This window comes from Macaca fascicularis, chromosome 6, assembly GCF_037993035.2.
Source record: "Macaca fascicularis isolate 582-1 chromosome 6, T2T-MFA8v1.1".
Classification (NCBI taxonomy): domain Eukaryota; kingdom Metazoa; phylum Chordata; class Mammalia; order Primates; family Cercopithecidae; genus Macaca; species Macaca fascicularis.
In genome coordinates this window covers 102,264,848-102,280,575 of record NC_088380.1, presented here as the reverse complement: position 1 = coordinate 102,280,575, position 15,728 = coordinate 102,264,848, and the positions used below count along the sequence as shown (strand labels likewise).

Below are 15,728 nucleotides of genomic sequence, written 5' to 3'. Positions count from 1 at the left end.
TGGTTGTCTCCCTGCTTTTGAGAGGATGGGCTGTTTGAAGCATGAACAGACTTTTCCTCCATGCACCCAGGATGCACCATGGGGGACAGTGCTGCCGCCGCCTCCCCAGTCTCTGCTCAGTGTGGGGCAAGGGGAGCTCATCTGTCTCCCGTGTACACTGTCAACAGGCCAGGCGCTCAGGAGGGGGCTTCCAGGACTCGCTGAAGGCATTAGTTAGCAGGGCAGGCAGTGCCTCGTGCTGGTGGGCATCCAGCAGTGAGGGGGTCTTGCACTTTACTCCCCGGGCCCAGCCCCAGAGGGGAAAGAGGCACCTGTATCATAACTAATGTGTATTTATAGACACACAGAGACTCTGCAGTGCAAGGCGCAGAACTAGAAAGAATCATGGAAATAAGAGGGAAGACATTTCGTTACGACTGGCACAGCCACCTCAAGCCTCAGCACTTCCTGCCGGAGCCCTCACTGACCAGACTCCTCCGGGGTCACTGCCACTGCCTTGCCCAGCTCACGACAGGGCAGATGGTGACAGAGCCTCAGAACAACCTCCCACTCCCCTTCCTCACCAGCCCAGGGGATGAGCTGCTCATGAGTGTCCCAAAGCCTGAATGCGGGAATACAGAGGTGACTGAGCAGAAAGGGGGACAGCCACAATGGCCACGGTTGTGCGGATATTGCTGGGCACCCCAGCAGCGCTTTCCACCTTAAAGAGGACTGCCACGGGTGTGCGGATGCTCCCGCGTGACCCAGCAGTCCTTTCCACCTTAAAGGGGAATGGCCACGGGTGTGCGGATATTCCCGGGTGCCCCAGAGCCCTTTTCACCTTAAGGAGATTTTCACAGTCTCATTTCAGTCTCCCAACTATTCAGTGAGGTTGGAGGAGTACCACTGTGGACCAACACTGATTGGCACCAAGTAAGGGCAATTTTATAACCAAGTCTCGATTGTAAGAGAATCAGGTCTTTGGCCATCTGGTCAAAGCTCTTTCTGTAACAAAGTTGGATAATTAAGTTGCACTTTGGTTTTCCAAATCTTGCTACAGAAACCACATCTTCCTAGGTGTGGCTCCGTGGTGTCACGTGCACACATCAGTAGCCAGGCTTGCCAAGACTCACGGCATGTTACACGTTCACCTGAGAAGGCTGCTCAATCGTTGAGGGCTCTGGCATGCTCTGAAATGAATTTGCCACTTCAGCCTACACTCTACTTCCTTGTTTGGTTAAAGAAAACCAAAAGGCAAAATTTGTTTTGGCCAATCGCCTGCTGCACCTAACTGCAGAGGTTTTAATTATAGTACTTTCATTGCATCCTAGAAAGCAAAGTCATATAGATCAACTCATTATTACCACTCCAAAGGTTTAGTAAATCTCCAGATAATCAGGCCAACATTTTAACAAGCTACATTAAGGTTTATAATACTCAAAATTTAAAACTACATCCATGCTTCAAAAACCACCATTCCCATTTTAGATGGACAAATGCATATGAGAAAGAAAGAAACGTGCTGAGTGCATTTTTTTTGCTAATCTTATGGAGAAACTGCCACTTTAAAAATGGCTCTAGTTCCTGGCTCCAGATGGGTGTGGTGGGTTGCCTCACTCATTTTCAATTCCACCTGAAGCTGGGAAACTAGAAATTCATTCCCAGACTCCAGGGCACAAGAATTCCCACTTCTGGAAACAGCCTGGAATGCAAACTTGTAGCAGAGAGTTCTTTCCTGCCCACCCTAACCGTCCTCTGTGGAAGGCAACAAAGACAAGTCCACCTACCGTGGTGCAACTGCACCACGAAGAACCATTTCAAGGTGGGAGGTGCCCACTGCTCCAACGGCAGGCCTGCCGGCATCTCAGAGCAGGCAGAACTGCTCCCTCCTTCACAGGGAAGGGGAAACAAGGCCAGGAGGAACGGCTGGGGAAGCAATCGATGGGGTGGCTATATGTACCGGTGCCTGTAGTTCACAGCTGAGCCTGGTGTCATGAGCACGAGCGTGCTGACATGCACACCGGGCCCAAGTTTAAGATCAAATATAAGGAGCTTTCCAACTATAGTATTTAACTAGATCTTTCTACAAAAATAGCCTCTTGATTACAGTTTTTATCCAAAAAGTTTTGTGTAATTAAAGAAATTAATTTTCCCCTAAAAGACATTTCTCTATCTCTTGCCCCATATAAATGAAACGGGTATATTAAAGAAAAAAGACAAATGTTTGACTTAGGGGGTTTGCCTATGACTTGGATAAGCATGATATTCTTCTGACCAACCAGGGAGCAGCTGGACCAGACTGGAGGGAAGGAAAAACAAATTTCCCCTCTGACCTCAGTTGGGCACCAGAGTCTTCCCTGTCAGAATGTGGGTGTGGTGCTTCCCACACACCAGCCTCTGACGAAACTCAGCCCAAGGGTGTGGGAAAAGGCCATCTACTTCTGAAAAATCTATAAAGTGCAGACACATCAAAAGCTTCAGAAGACTGTAAAGCGCCAAGGAGACCACTGCACCCTTGGAGTTTACAGAAAATGGTCAGCATCACACGTGCCTGAGGTCCTGGGTCAGCTCCCAGCTGCCGCGATGCCGTGAGCGCAGCCCTGGCTTCCCCTCTGATGCAGAGGGCTGGTCACACCGCTGGCAGCACTCAGAGATCAGAACATTCTAGATGAAATCAACGTGTTCCTTTTAAAATGGGGAACTGGGCAGCACAACTGAAGCTCTACGACTATCTCAACTACTGGGCTTCGGGGTAGCATTAGGAAATCATGAGAATCCAAATCTCAATTTCATGCAGATTCCAGATTCACTGTAGGTTCCAGAATTTCCTGAAACATTCTTCAGATTTACTCAAGATTTCCTTGCCAAAGCTAATAAAGTTTACATTCCTTATGGAAAAGCCACCATAAGCACCACCACAAATAAGATCAACTGGGGCCCGCCCTTCGCACCAAACATATAAACTGTTACTCACACAAGACTGTGCTGGAGGCAGCTCTCAGCTGAAGCCGAATCCGTGAGACTTCATTATCCCCATTTTGGATCGAGTGTGAAGACTGTCACAGCAAACCAGGGCCCCAGTGTGAAGCAGAGAACAGACCCTCTGACACCTGTCTGAACATTTCATTCCCACCTCTGTCTTGGATATTGAACACCCTCAGAGCTACTGAGTCACCCACATTTGCAGGTCATTTATCCTGCCACCAGGATAACACAATTATGCAATAAAAATGCCTTCTCAGGGCTTTGTCATACTCAACAAGGAAGCTCAGAAGGCTAGGTAAGCCCAAGAAAGGGGGAAGCAGCCTCCAGACAGACAAAAACCAAGGAAAACCGTGCAGAGACTTTCTCAAGAGAGCAGAAACAGAGCCCGCTGTAGCCTTTCAGGCCCTGCTGGCCGCAGTCCTACATTAGGTGGCAGCATTTCCACAGATGCATCCTGCTGGACCCATTTGAAAGGTCCCACTTGTGAGACACCCCCACTTCCAGCTCCTGCAAGACCCGCTGCAGCCGCATCCACCCCGGGGCCGACTGTGCAAGTCTTCCTGGCGAGACCCCTCAGAGCCTGCACACTGTCTGACTGGGGAGCACCAAGGATCTAGAAACGCACAAACCTGTTTTCGTGCTGCTTCCTGGGTTCCAAGTTGTCTTCAGAACGAGTCCTGCCTAAACCCCAGGCTGGGGAGCCAGCCACGGCCCAGCAGCACACAGCTCATGCGCTCCACCCACCCCACAGTGGACCACCGAGGCCCCAGCACGCTCTGTCCGCGGGGCAAGACTCCAGCCATAGCCACAGTTCAGGATTGGCCACCCGCCCCGCTGCCTTAATTACCTGCTGTGATCTGATTGGTTGGGAAGCTGATCTCACAGCCCCGCTGCCATAATTACCTGCTGTGATCTGAATTCTCATTGGTTGGGAAGGGGATCTCACTGCTCAAGTACTCCCTGCTGCCTCCTTGCAAACAAAAAAAATATCCAAAACCCCTCTTAAAGAACGTTTACTATAACCTCGAAACAAGACCCATCCCGAGACCAGGGAAGATACATAGGCATATCTGACATCTGGTGGGCGTCAGTGACCGACACCAAGGCTTCTGTGTGGCGTGTGAAGCCGGAGGCCTGTCACGGTGACTCAGGATGGGGTCTGAATAGGGGTCTTCCAAGCAACTAGGCAACAAGGAAGCACACCCCAAAACCCACCTCCCCGCACTCATGTACCTGCCAGAAATGCTGCGTGGCCATCCACACCAGTTGTGAACCAAGACCGATCTGTGTCCTGTGGCCCTCACAACGTCCGTACATGCCTGGGCCCAGCACAGGCCTGCACGGCACCCTGCTCACCTCCAGTGGGGCTCTCTCCTGCCAAGGGGGATGGCCCTGAAGTCCGTTGAGATTTCCAAAGCTCTACAAAGTCGTCCTTCCTCCTGCTTGTTCAGAAGGCCTAAAGCCCTGAAACACCAGTGAGAAATGACCTAGCCTCTTAAGGCAGCTCAAACTCCTAAACACAGGAACGCTGGACCGCTCTGCCCTCGAGAGCAGCTGATAACCCACTGGGCTGAGCAGAAGGCACAGACGTCACATCCAGAAGCCAGTGGCGCTCACGTTTGCATTCCAGGAGCCGCCATGTGAGCCCCTCTAAGGCTTCCAAGTCCCACTTGATTGTTTTCATCGTATCTCTGTAACGTCAGACTTTATACCTAATGGTATCTATAAGATTGTCTCTACTTTTATGAGCACATATGCTCCCTGACTTACCATGGGATGAAACTGTTCCAATAAACCCAGCGTAGCTGAAAATATCCTAAATAGAAAGTGCATTTGATATAATAGTTTCAACTTACAAGGAGTTCATCCAGAGGCAGCCCATCTCGGGCCAAACAATGCACTGAGTGTGCCTAGTTCGCACCATCACGAGGTTGAAAAAAAACACAAATGTAACCATTGGGAGCCAGGGACCTTCTGTATTGTGGCTCCTGTCTTCAAAGACAACAGAAACCTCTTCTTAGACAAGAATCAATTTATAATCCTCAGAATGTTAAACTAAAATTAGTTTAACAATCTACAGGTTCAAACAAAGCCAAAGTAGGCCCACAAGGCCGTTTGTGCCATTCGCTAAGACACACGACTCTGTAATAACCCTCACCACAGCCCCTCAAACCACTTAAGATTTCATAATTAACTCAATTAAACAATGGAAGTCATCCCCTTGATCTTTGACATGAAGGGACAATTTCCCCCCAAAATAGTACCTCTTTCCTTGACATGATTTAATCTGTGGTTAGAGTATTTAACAGGATTTCTTTTCTTCCTAGAAAATAAAATATACACCTTTCTAATAGGAAAAACACTAACTGATAATGCTATAGCTTAATCAGGTCCAAAGCGTTTTTTTTCTAAAGTTAAAAAAGAACCTAACTGCATCTTTGGACCTTATGTGAGGTAGTGTCCAGGGTCACTGGGACCCCTGCTTGGTCAGTGCACCCGGGTACCAATTAAAGACAGAAACCCAAGGGTTCAAAGCCCCTTCCCAATGGTTCCTCCTAGTGGAAGCCATGGGCACAAGGGAATGCGGCATTCTACAGAAGGCTTTGGGGATAGGTTGCTTGAGAACATCAAAGTGGCTCATGTCCCCTGAATATGAAGCCAGTGACAGCTCCCAGCTTCAATGCAGCACCATCCACAGCAGCCAAGGTCCGGAATCACCTGAGTGCCCGTCAACAGGGGATGAAGGGAACGTGGCCTGAACATACACAGGAGCAATACTCCACCACACAGCGGAGAGCCCTGTCATCCGCAACAGCATGGATGGAGCTGGAGGACCTTACATTAAGCAAACGAGCCAAGCAAAGAAACGGTGCATGTTCTTCCTCATAAGCAGGAGCTGAGAGATCTCATGGAGGCTAAGAGTAGGTGGTCAACAGGGCCCAGCAGAGCCCACTCATAAGCAGAGGCTGCTAATGGGCACAAACACACAGCCTAATGGGAGCACAAGACCTACTATTGGTAAATCAGCAAGGGGATGGCAGTGGGTTATCTACTGTGTATTATCAAAACAGCTAGGAGAGAATAACTTGAACATTACCAGCACAAGGAAAAGAAAATATTTCAAGTGAAAGATATCCCAAGTACCCAGATTGATTAATATAGGGATGAATCAAGATATCACATGCACTCAGAAAATATGTACATATATTATGTATCAACAAAAACAAAAACCAATGACAGAACCATTTGGGAAGCACGTGCAAGAGAAGAATGGGAAGCCTGACGTGGTGTGGCTGTGTGTCCCCACCCAAATCTCATGCTGAACTCTAACCCTGTGTTGGAGGTGGGCCCTGGTGGGAGGTGATTGACTCATGGGGGTGGTTTCTAATGGTTTAGCACAATCCCCCAAGTGTTGTCCTCATGATAGTTCTCCTGAGATCTGGTTGTTTGGAGGTACACGGCACCTTCCCCTTCACTCTCTCTCCTCTTCCAGCCATGTGAAGACATGCCTGCCTCCCCTTCACCTTCCACCATGATTGTAAGTTTCCCCAGATGTAGAAGCCTGTACAGCCCACAGAACTGTATGCCGATTAAGCCTTTTTTCCTTTATTACCCAGCCTCAGGTAGTTCTTTATAGCAGTGGAAGAACAATACAGTCCTCAGGACCAGCAATGTTTTCCTTCTACCCAGCGGCCAACAAGGGTCCCACACCCTAGCTGGTTTTCTGAAGCCTTTCAAAGAATGCTGAGGCTGTTTTGGGGATACTAACTTTCCCCATCTCTGGCAAACCAGATAGGGCATCCTATTTGCCTCTTACCTTTCTCAGAGAAACCCCACCTCTGAAACAGCCTCCGCCAGGGGCCTCCTTCAGCAGCAGCAAAGCTGAGTGTTCCCTGCACTTCCTTTCTTCTGAACAAGTAAACATCTTAAGCTTGTTTTTCCATCTTCCCAGCTCATTGAAAAAAAAATATTCTTGTGTTTTCTATTTTCCTCACACACACACACATAGAAGAGAAGTGCCGTGAGGTCAGGGGCTCTTGTTTTCCCGGATCTGAGCCTGGCCCTCAAACACTAGCCGAATTCATACTAACACGATATCCAGAGGCAGAAATGCAAATATCCCCACCACTTCAAATACCCTAAGAATCTAACAGACCGAGTGGCCCATGTAACTATGGTTTGTGCTGGGCCATTCAACTGGTGTCCAAATCCCTTTCCAAGTGAGCTCTTTAATTTTGGGACTTTTCAGAGAGCTTTTTGTTGTTGTTGTTGTTCTGTTTTTATTAAAGGGATCTATTACAGTTACAATCAAGAATATCTCAGGCTGAGTGTGGTGGCTCATGCCTGTAATCCCAGCACATTGGGAGGTCAAGGTGAGCAAATCACCTGAGGTGAGGAGTTCAAGACCAGCCTGACCAACATGTTGAAACCCCGTCTCTACTAATACAAAAATGAACAAGCCATGGTGGCAGGCACTTATAATCCCAGCTACTCAGGAGGCTGAGGCAGGAGAATGGCGTGAACCAGGAGGTGAGGCTGCACTGAGCCAAGATCGTGCCACTACATTCCAGCCTGGGCTACAGAGCGAGACTCCGTCTCAAAAAAATAAATAAACTAAACTAAAAGTAAAGCAACACGCCCACTTAGTTCTTCACCAATGTCAGATACATACGTTAAAAGAAAAATAATATGAAAGCATGTTTTTAAATTTCAGTGTTCAATTTAACTATATCTTTTAAGAAGATAAGAAGATAGAAGTTCCCCAAGGATTGGGGGAGAAAAAAGCAGTTAAGAAAATTTTAAAACCTCAGGAGAAAAACAAGTAAGGGATAAGACCTCAAGGCAAAACTTTTTCTTTGCACTTTGATTTCAAAAGAACAGAGAAGCCTAAAATATGAACTCTCCCATCTGCATTTTATATTCCTCTATGTCCTTTGAAAGGCTGGAGATGGGATCCCAGGTTCCAAAGTGCCTGGCCACAGCTCACATCAGGCCGCATCTTTCACAGCCTTTTACTCCCCTGACTGTGCCTAGAGAGCTCTGTGGCCTAATTTACACATGTTCATCACTTTGAACAAAGTCTCAAGAAATGAGACAAATATTGACACTCCACAGAAGCAAGTATTCTCTTCTGAAAAGTCAAGTGTCAGGTTCCCATGAGCCAGGCAGTTCAGTTACAGAAAGTACTGGCTGATTTGCTGGTTTAGTGTTAAATGCATTTAAAATGTTAAGTGATCCGGCCCCCCTCCCAGTGGGTGGGCGCGTTGAGCTGGCTGCAGTAGTGATGCACACTGACCACATTCTTTCCTTTGGTTTTGCTTCAAGCAGTGCACCCCACACCCAGGAAGAGACCATAGGATGGCATCGAGGTCTAGGACAGTTCTAAGGAGAGCTGCAGGCCAACTGCCTTGTCCACAAATAGTCTCTCATTTCAGAGGAAATCACGGAACAGTGTTCATAACACATGAATTTTAAAAATTCATATTTCTAATTTCATCCCATTAGAACTTTTGAAGAACAGATGTGCACCTGCTCCAAGTCAATGAGAGGACACTCGGACAGTCCCTCACAGGTCCTTGGCCTCTGCCTCCCACCTAGAGAACGTCAGCTCAAGCCGATCACAGCACAGTGCGATTTTCGGTAAATAATGTGCACGCCTACATCTGAGCTGAGATGTGAATGTCTGGAATGTGTCTGCTAGGCCCAGGAGGAACTGCAGCAGCTCTGGGGACACAAGCCACTAAGGAATCTGATTTGGAGGGAACTCAAGGTAACTAAAACTAGTTCCACTGGTTTTTCTTGGCAAAGATTGATCAGGGAAACTGTTGTCACTGTTGCTAATTCATGGTAATTGGGATGGGGACTTAACAGAAAGTAATTAGAGCAATTACAGAATTTGCTACTCAATTACAATGGCACAGATTCCTGAGAATGGAAGAACTGTTGCCCAGGAATAGAGCTCAACAGGTCCTCCCCATGCCCCGGGAAACATGGCATTTCCACCCACCCCTGCTTTGGTCCCCTGGCCACCACCCTCCTGATCTTGGCCATCTGATGGCATCACTCCCCACAGCTGGAAACACCTGACTTCTTGTCACCCTCCCATCTGCCCTGCCTTCCTCCAGCCCAGCACACTCAGGGATGCCCACATACAGGACCAGGAAACCAGGGTTACCCTAAACCAGTGCCTGCATTCAAAGTCCTCCACAGCAGGACAATCAGCAACGGCCAATACTCCCAGAACCTTCCACCTCAAAACGGGAGCACATTTGGATTCAAGTTGCCAACACTGCATTCTCTTCGCCATGTACACATGGAGGCATGTCGGGTTCCACCTAAAGCTATCATCAGGTTCCACGCTGGCCAGGAGCCCAAGCCTAGTCACTCTGCATGATCTCAATTCACCACCCACAGAGAAGCCTGCAGTTTTCTTCTGGTGCACGGTGTGGATGGTGGATGCATTTCCCCTGAAGACTTGGAGACGGGAGCCTGGCCAAGGAGGCCAGTCAGCAAGGCACAGACATGCCCCTCTGCTGTCTACACACAGTACCCAAGTCTAGCAGTGCTCACTCTGTGGTGGGATCCATCTGGCCCTGCACAGGACGCGGGGCACAGGAACCGTGCAGCCTGGCTGCAGCCAGAGGCCTATGGCATCGCCACGAGGCTCTCCAGCCAAGGTGTCCTCACCACAGGCAGAACCATGCAAGAGAACTGCCTGCTGAACCGGAAGCGTCCCAATCTGCTCAGCCAACACAGAAAGACAACGGCCACCTACAGCTGCTGAGCCCCAAAATGTGGCCACTGGGCCTGAAGGGCTGAATCTGGAATTTAATCTGTGAAGTTCTTTTCAAATGTGTTTAGCTATGTAATCAAACCTTTATTCTAATTAAATTTAAAGGAGCCTCTGGCTATGGGCTCCCTTGTCGGGCATCACAGCTCCAGGGAGTAAGAATGGGAAGGAGAGGCCCAGAGCCTCTCTGCATTCTCCACGCTAATTCAACACGTCATCATAAGGAAAGGCACTCCAGCAGGAGAGGTGTACACGGGAAGAACTGGGTTGGCCCCGACACAAGTATGACCCCCATGGCATCACAGCTGCCTCAGCCAACAGGCAAAAGACAATGATGTCCACCTGGACAGGCCACAGGATGTGATGATGCACCCCAAGCCCTAGTCCCACAGCAGCCAGAGACCACCCGCTGCTCATCCCAGGTAAAACAGGCAGAGCTGCGTGAGCCCTCAAAAAGTGGAAGAATTAAGGCAATTCTCATGATTCCCATAACACACATGACACTCCTCACAGACAGACACAGGCTTTGCTGTGAAAATGCAGAGGACGGTGCAGTCCCTAGGTGGGCTGCTTCTTCCAATGATCGGGGAAGAAACCAGATCCGTTTCCTTGTAGGAGAATCATTTGTACCATGATTAGACAGAAGACAGAAGGTGGCTGATGTTATCAAATCACCAAGCACCGCATGGCTGCTTCTCCAAGGAGAACCTGGAAACTTGCAGCCACTCGTGTAGAAGCCACAGTGTTTACAATGGAGATACGTGTGACTGAGGTCTGGCTTCCTCAGGGAAGCTAAATTTGAACTTTCACCACTGAGGAATCGGTCATTTACAGTCAGTCACCCTCAATGTCGAAGACGGCTCCAGACACTGCAGCAGACTCAACACTCAGGGTTAGGGTCAGGGTCAAATTCACAAGTTTTACAAAATGTATTTACTTGGGATGCCAGAAGAGATGTAGTTTCACAACCCCGCCCCCCGCGAAGGGTTTGCTTAGCCCCTTCACCAGTGGATCTCACCAACGGATGACACATCCACACCTCGTCCATGGCAGCACAGAAAACCACTTGGAAGACAGCCACTCCCACCAAGCTTCCTGGCTTTGGTGTTTTAAATCTACATCTCATACGTGAGATTACACTCCTCCAAACAACAGACATTGCAACTGTCATTTCACCCAAAAGGGCTTTAGGAGATGACATGTGGCCCAGGCACCAGAGGATGCCGGCTGCCTTAATCTAGCCTAATTTCTTTGTGCCTGTATGGAGGCTTCAGATACAGCCCGGTCACATTAATGATTGTATGAGAAGCTCAGGGCATAGACAAACTAAGTACTGAATTTTTCCACGTTTATCGCCCTTTTGTTTTATCCAGAAGACAGCTGAGAAAAGCTGGGCCAGATCATCTCCTCGAGTGTAATGACTCCAGCCACTTCTCTTCACCCCAGGTCACCCGTCACACGCTTTTGAGAAACCAAAGCAATTCTGTTCTCTTCACTCTGGGTTCCAAGTACCAAATTCCTCCATTTTATCAATTAGATTATCAAGCAGCTGTTTGTAATCTGGAATGCAATCTGATACAAAATTTAAAGTTAATTTAGGTTGCCGTAACAGCTATTTACGTTATAGACAAGGCATGAATGAAAACTAATCTATTAGTTCATAGGACCGGTTTTATAAACAAACCAATTACTCAAGCAATGATTATCTTCAGTCAGATGCAAATTTGCTCATAAAAGATTTTCCAGTAGGATTTTTTAGATCCATGGTCTGTATTTCCTGAGCCTGTTTCTGCACCCCCCCGAGTGCACAGCAGGACTTCCCAGGGCATCCCATCAGCAGCCCCCAGCCCAGTAATCAAGTCCAAGCCCCAGCAGCCCCTCATCCAGGCGGGGCTTCCTCACCAGCACAGCACCCAGAGGTCTTCCAGGTTTAATGCCACGTGTGCATGGAAAGTAGGGTGCTGGGAGGAACACAGTAGACATTCCACAAATGCAAATTCCCTCCTGGAACAGCCCAGCAACCCTCTGTACCTTCCTCAAAGTACCCATGCCAGGCAGGCGTAGAGAGTCTAATGGGGTGCCTAGGAATCAGCATTTAACATGATTCTGATGAATAAAAGTTTGAGGCCGGCCAGCGAGAGGCTGCCGTGGCCCCCACTCATTTGCAGGCTCTGAAGAGACACATATTCAGGTAACAGGCCAGATAGGACAAGGATGGGGAGGTGGAGGGCAAATTCCGTGGACCACCACCCACCCCACCACCCACACTGAGACTGATTTAAGGAGAGGCAAAGCCAGGGAGAAAAGATGCCCGCACCACGCAAGGGACTGAGATTTCATCTAAAGCAGACATGTGGCTGAGGGCCAAGGTTGGGCAAGCCGGGAGCACAGAACGGGGTTCACAGGCCCAGAGGTGCCCCCTATACCCAGACCCTGCGCAGATCTCCCAAGCACTGCCTGTGTCTCCTGCCTGGTTTATTTCCTGCTCCCCTTCTACTGTGTTGGTTTCTCAGCAGCCCCCTGAAACGCACGACCTCTGCCCCCCACCACCACACCCGCCTCTCTACAAGCTTGGTGGACTGAAAACAGCAGGGCGGGTAAGAGCTGGGCTCTGGGGCCAACATCCTGCCTGAGACATTAGTTCCACCCCACCCAGCTGTGATGTCAGCCCCTGAGATTTCTCAAATGTGAGATGGGAAGGTAACTGAACCCACTTCCCAGAGTGGCTGTGGAGACTGAGATCACATATGGCCACACCTCAGCGTCCAGCGCACATGGGACCCCAGCCGTGTTGCCCCTGATGGGAATCCCTCTATGCCCCCTCTGCTACCAGAGCCAACTCCCAGCAGTAGCTGTGGAGGGTACGTCCACTATTCCCTCTCCACTCACCTCCCATCGCTCCACTCAGTGACCTGCCACACAGCGGCCACCAGCAAACCCGGCCCCACTGGAAATTCGACCCCCAACACCCCCCACTTTGGGGCGTCTTCCACTTGCGGTTGCAAAGGGGGCCGAGAAATCGCCCTCAAGGGCGCTCACCTGTTCCTTATTGCACGTAATGACCTGCCACCCAGGGCCACCAGCAAACCTGGCTCCACCATCCAGGGGGTAACTTCCCCCCTACCCCGCTTCTTCCTGGGGTCTCTGGGAGGCTCAGAAACTGCCCTCCAAGGGCACTCATCTGTTCCTTATTCCACTAATACCTCGTTTACAGAAATCCACTTTGACTTCCAGCACTGCAGGTGTGACAATTTAGGAATCCTGCTTGCTTGCAAGCTCCAAGAGATTGTGGTCACATACACCCCACCAGCATCCCAGAGACCCAGCACTGTCCCACTCTGTGTTTAAAATTCCAAAATACTCTTTCAAAATGCTATTGGCATTTGGTTTGCACATAAAATGCTAAAAACCTTCACGTGAAACAAGTATCTTCAACAGTTTGATTCAATCCTAACATGTGAGTTACACATCTGCCAAGTTGTAAAGCCTTATGCATTTATAACATTTTATGTAGGGTCAAATGGTTCATTAATATAAATTATGAGAATCTCTAAGAAACAGGTTTTTTTTCTGGCATTAGATGACCAAAGGAAAACTGGGTTCTGGCTGGCTTGCGGGCCTGTAGAGGCAGACATATCTGCTGACACAACCAAGTTCCTTCCCATTGACGTGGCCTCATCCCAGGCCCCTCACCCACATCCTCACAGCCCCCCTGGAGGAGCAAGCTGACCTGCCCACATTTCTCAAATGCACAGCTCTTGCTCACGCTGCAGATGGAGCTCAAGGCACGAGCAGGCCACCACGCTAGAAATACCACGCAGCGTCCACGCCAGGTGACGGTGATTTTTCACTCCATCCCAAAGCCCCATGTATGAGGTTACAGTCATGACTACTAAATGGATTTTTAGACGCTCAAGACATACTTTGTTTGCTTTTATGCAACAAAGTTAAGACTATCACTCAGATATAGGCTCTGAAACTGTGGAATAATTATTTGGGAACAGAGCCTCTGCAACATCAGGATAAGTACTTGGGACAACACCCCATGACCTCGGTCCCCACAAACCCATCCAGACCAGAGGCCTCCCGCACTGCTCTGGAATTTCTGGAATTTCTGTAAAGGAGGTATTAGTGCAGAAAGGAACAGATGGGTGCCCTTGGAGGGCAGTTTCCGAGCCTCCCAGCCACACGGCCACGTTCAGGCTGAAGCCGCCCCACCTCCAGAAACACCGTCCCTCGCCGAGGTGTGCTTCTCCCTTTTTCCAGAACTCAACAAAATCTGAAAGGACAGGTCTGTGCAGAAAAACACAAACTACTTGCGATTCCTCTTCCCAGTTCAGGCTGCAGGAAGCTCATTTCAGTCCTCACTTTGTTCTGACTGTGGCTTGGTTCCCATAATAAAGTCAAAATTCTAGTCCCCGTGTCCTGGGCAGTGTGGCAGGCATACGTACCTTCAGTCACATGAGGAAAGGGGTGGTGAGCCCCCTTCCTTCACTAAAACTGCAGTTCCCAGAACCCTGATGCCATCCCCGTCACGCCACTGTGAACACCTGGACAGAGCACATTTCAATGCGTGCACCTTCCTGGGCTAGTTTTCTGTTTCTCCACTAAATCACCCCAAATTTAGCGCCCTAAACACTGACTTATTTTCTCACATTTCTGGAAGCTGCAGTCCAAAAACAGGTCCCACCAGCTAACGTCGAGCTGCCGGCAGAGCTGGCTCTGGGGACGCGACCCTCTCCTTGCCTCCCGCAGCCTCTAGAGGCTTCCGCATCCCCTGGTCCATAGGGCACCCACTGTCTTCAGGACCCACAGGGGCCCTGGCAGCCCCTCAACAGGAAGACGCAGAAATGTCAGGAGCCCGGGCTTCAGTGCTAGGGCCGGGCCGGGCCAAGCCTCCCCTCGCCTCCCCTCGCCTCCCCTCGCCTCCCCTCGCCTCCCCTCGCCTCCCCTCGCCTCCCCTCGCCTCCCCTCGCCTCCCCTCGCCTCCCCTCGCCTCCCCTCGCCTCCCCTCGCCTCCCCTCGCCTCCAGCTCCTCACCTACTCCCGTGCGAGCTAATATAGATTCCACTTTAACTAGTGTCACCTGTGTAAGTCCCCAGCTGTGAACTGGTTAACCTTGTCCACACAGACCCCGGGAATAAACTCACAGGCCATGGACCACCCATAAGCAATGAGTGACCACCTGCTCGGGGACCTCCATGGCCCAGCAGAGCCCTCCGGTGCCTCCCCGTGGGCTCAGGGACCGGCGGCTGGGGTCTGCAGTGCTAGAGGGCCCTGGATAAGAAAGACAGCTCCCATGTCGGGAGGCACCCGCTCACAGTTGGATTCCCGGTACTTTAAGTAGCCCAGGTGGACAAGCCGCGTCGAGTGCAACTCCATCACCAGAATAACGACTGCACGTGGCGAGTGCACGGGTGGCCACCCCTCAGCCCAGCTGGCCGCGCTAAGCTCATCACCACCGTGACGCCCAACCAGACTCAGCTGCTGGCAAAGTCCAGGCATCGGCCCCCCAAGAACATTCTGGATCACAATTCACAGTAGTGATTGAGATCAGGGCCATAGGTGGCTGAATGTATTTACAGGAGGACGCCACAGCCGATCTGGCTGGACTGAGAGCATTTCCCACTGTACATTCTTACAACACCATTTTATTTGTACTTTATTAAATTTTTATGGCTTTTTTCTGCCTATCTACTTTATGGGAGTGTTTTTTGTTCTTATGACTGCAGTGATACTTCAAGCTACAACTATCAGTGTGTAAAATTAGTTTGGAAGGCACCTTATTGTTAAACATTTCACAAGCAAACAGTCAGGGGCACCTAACCCACAGGTCTGTTTTCTTCTCTGAGCCAAACCTACAATGGACTCAAAGAAGGAGGGGCTGGATCTCCAGCGTCCATTCCTAGGGGGCCTCCTGGGGAGCAGATATGGAGGGAGAAGCCCTGGGCAACAACACCGTCGTACTAAAGAA

At 49.8% G+C, this 15,728-nt stretch overlaps 1 protein-coding gene and 1 long non-coding RNA gene across 2 annotated transcripts in view; both read right to left on the bottom strand.

The window, feature by feature from the left end:
- Positions 1-15,728, bottom strand: part of LOC135971520 (uncharacterized) — a 106,317-nt gene that overhangs the window by 60,099 nt on the left and 30,490 nt on the right. The window lies entirely within an intron of this gene.
- LOC135971356 (uncharacterized) lies at positions 10,742-14,598 on the bottom strand. The gene is made up of 3 exons (XR_010587517.2): positions 14,410-14,598; positions 14,206-14,304; positions 10,742-11,326 (listed from the first exon to the last, which is right to left on the bottom strand). It is a non-coding gene; the product is annotated as an uncharacterized lncRNA (long non-coding RNA).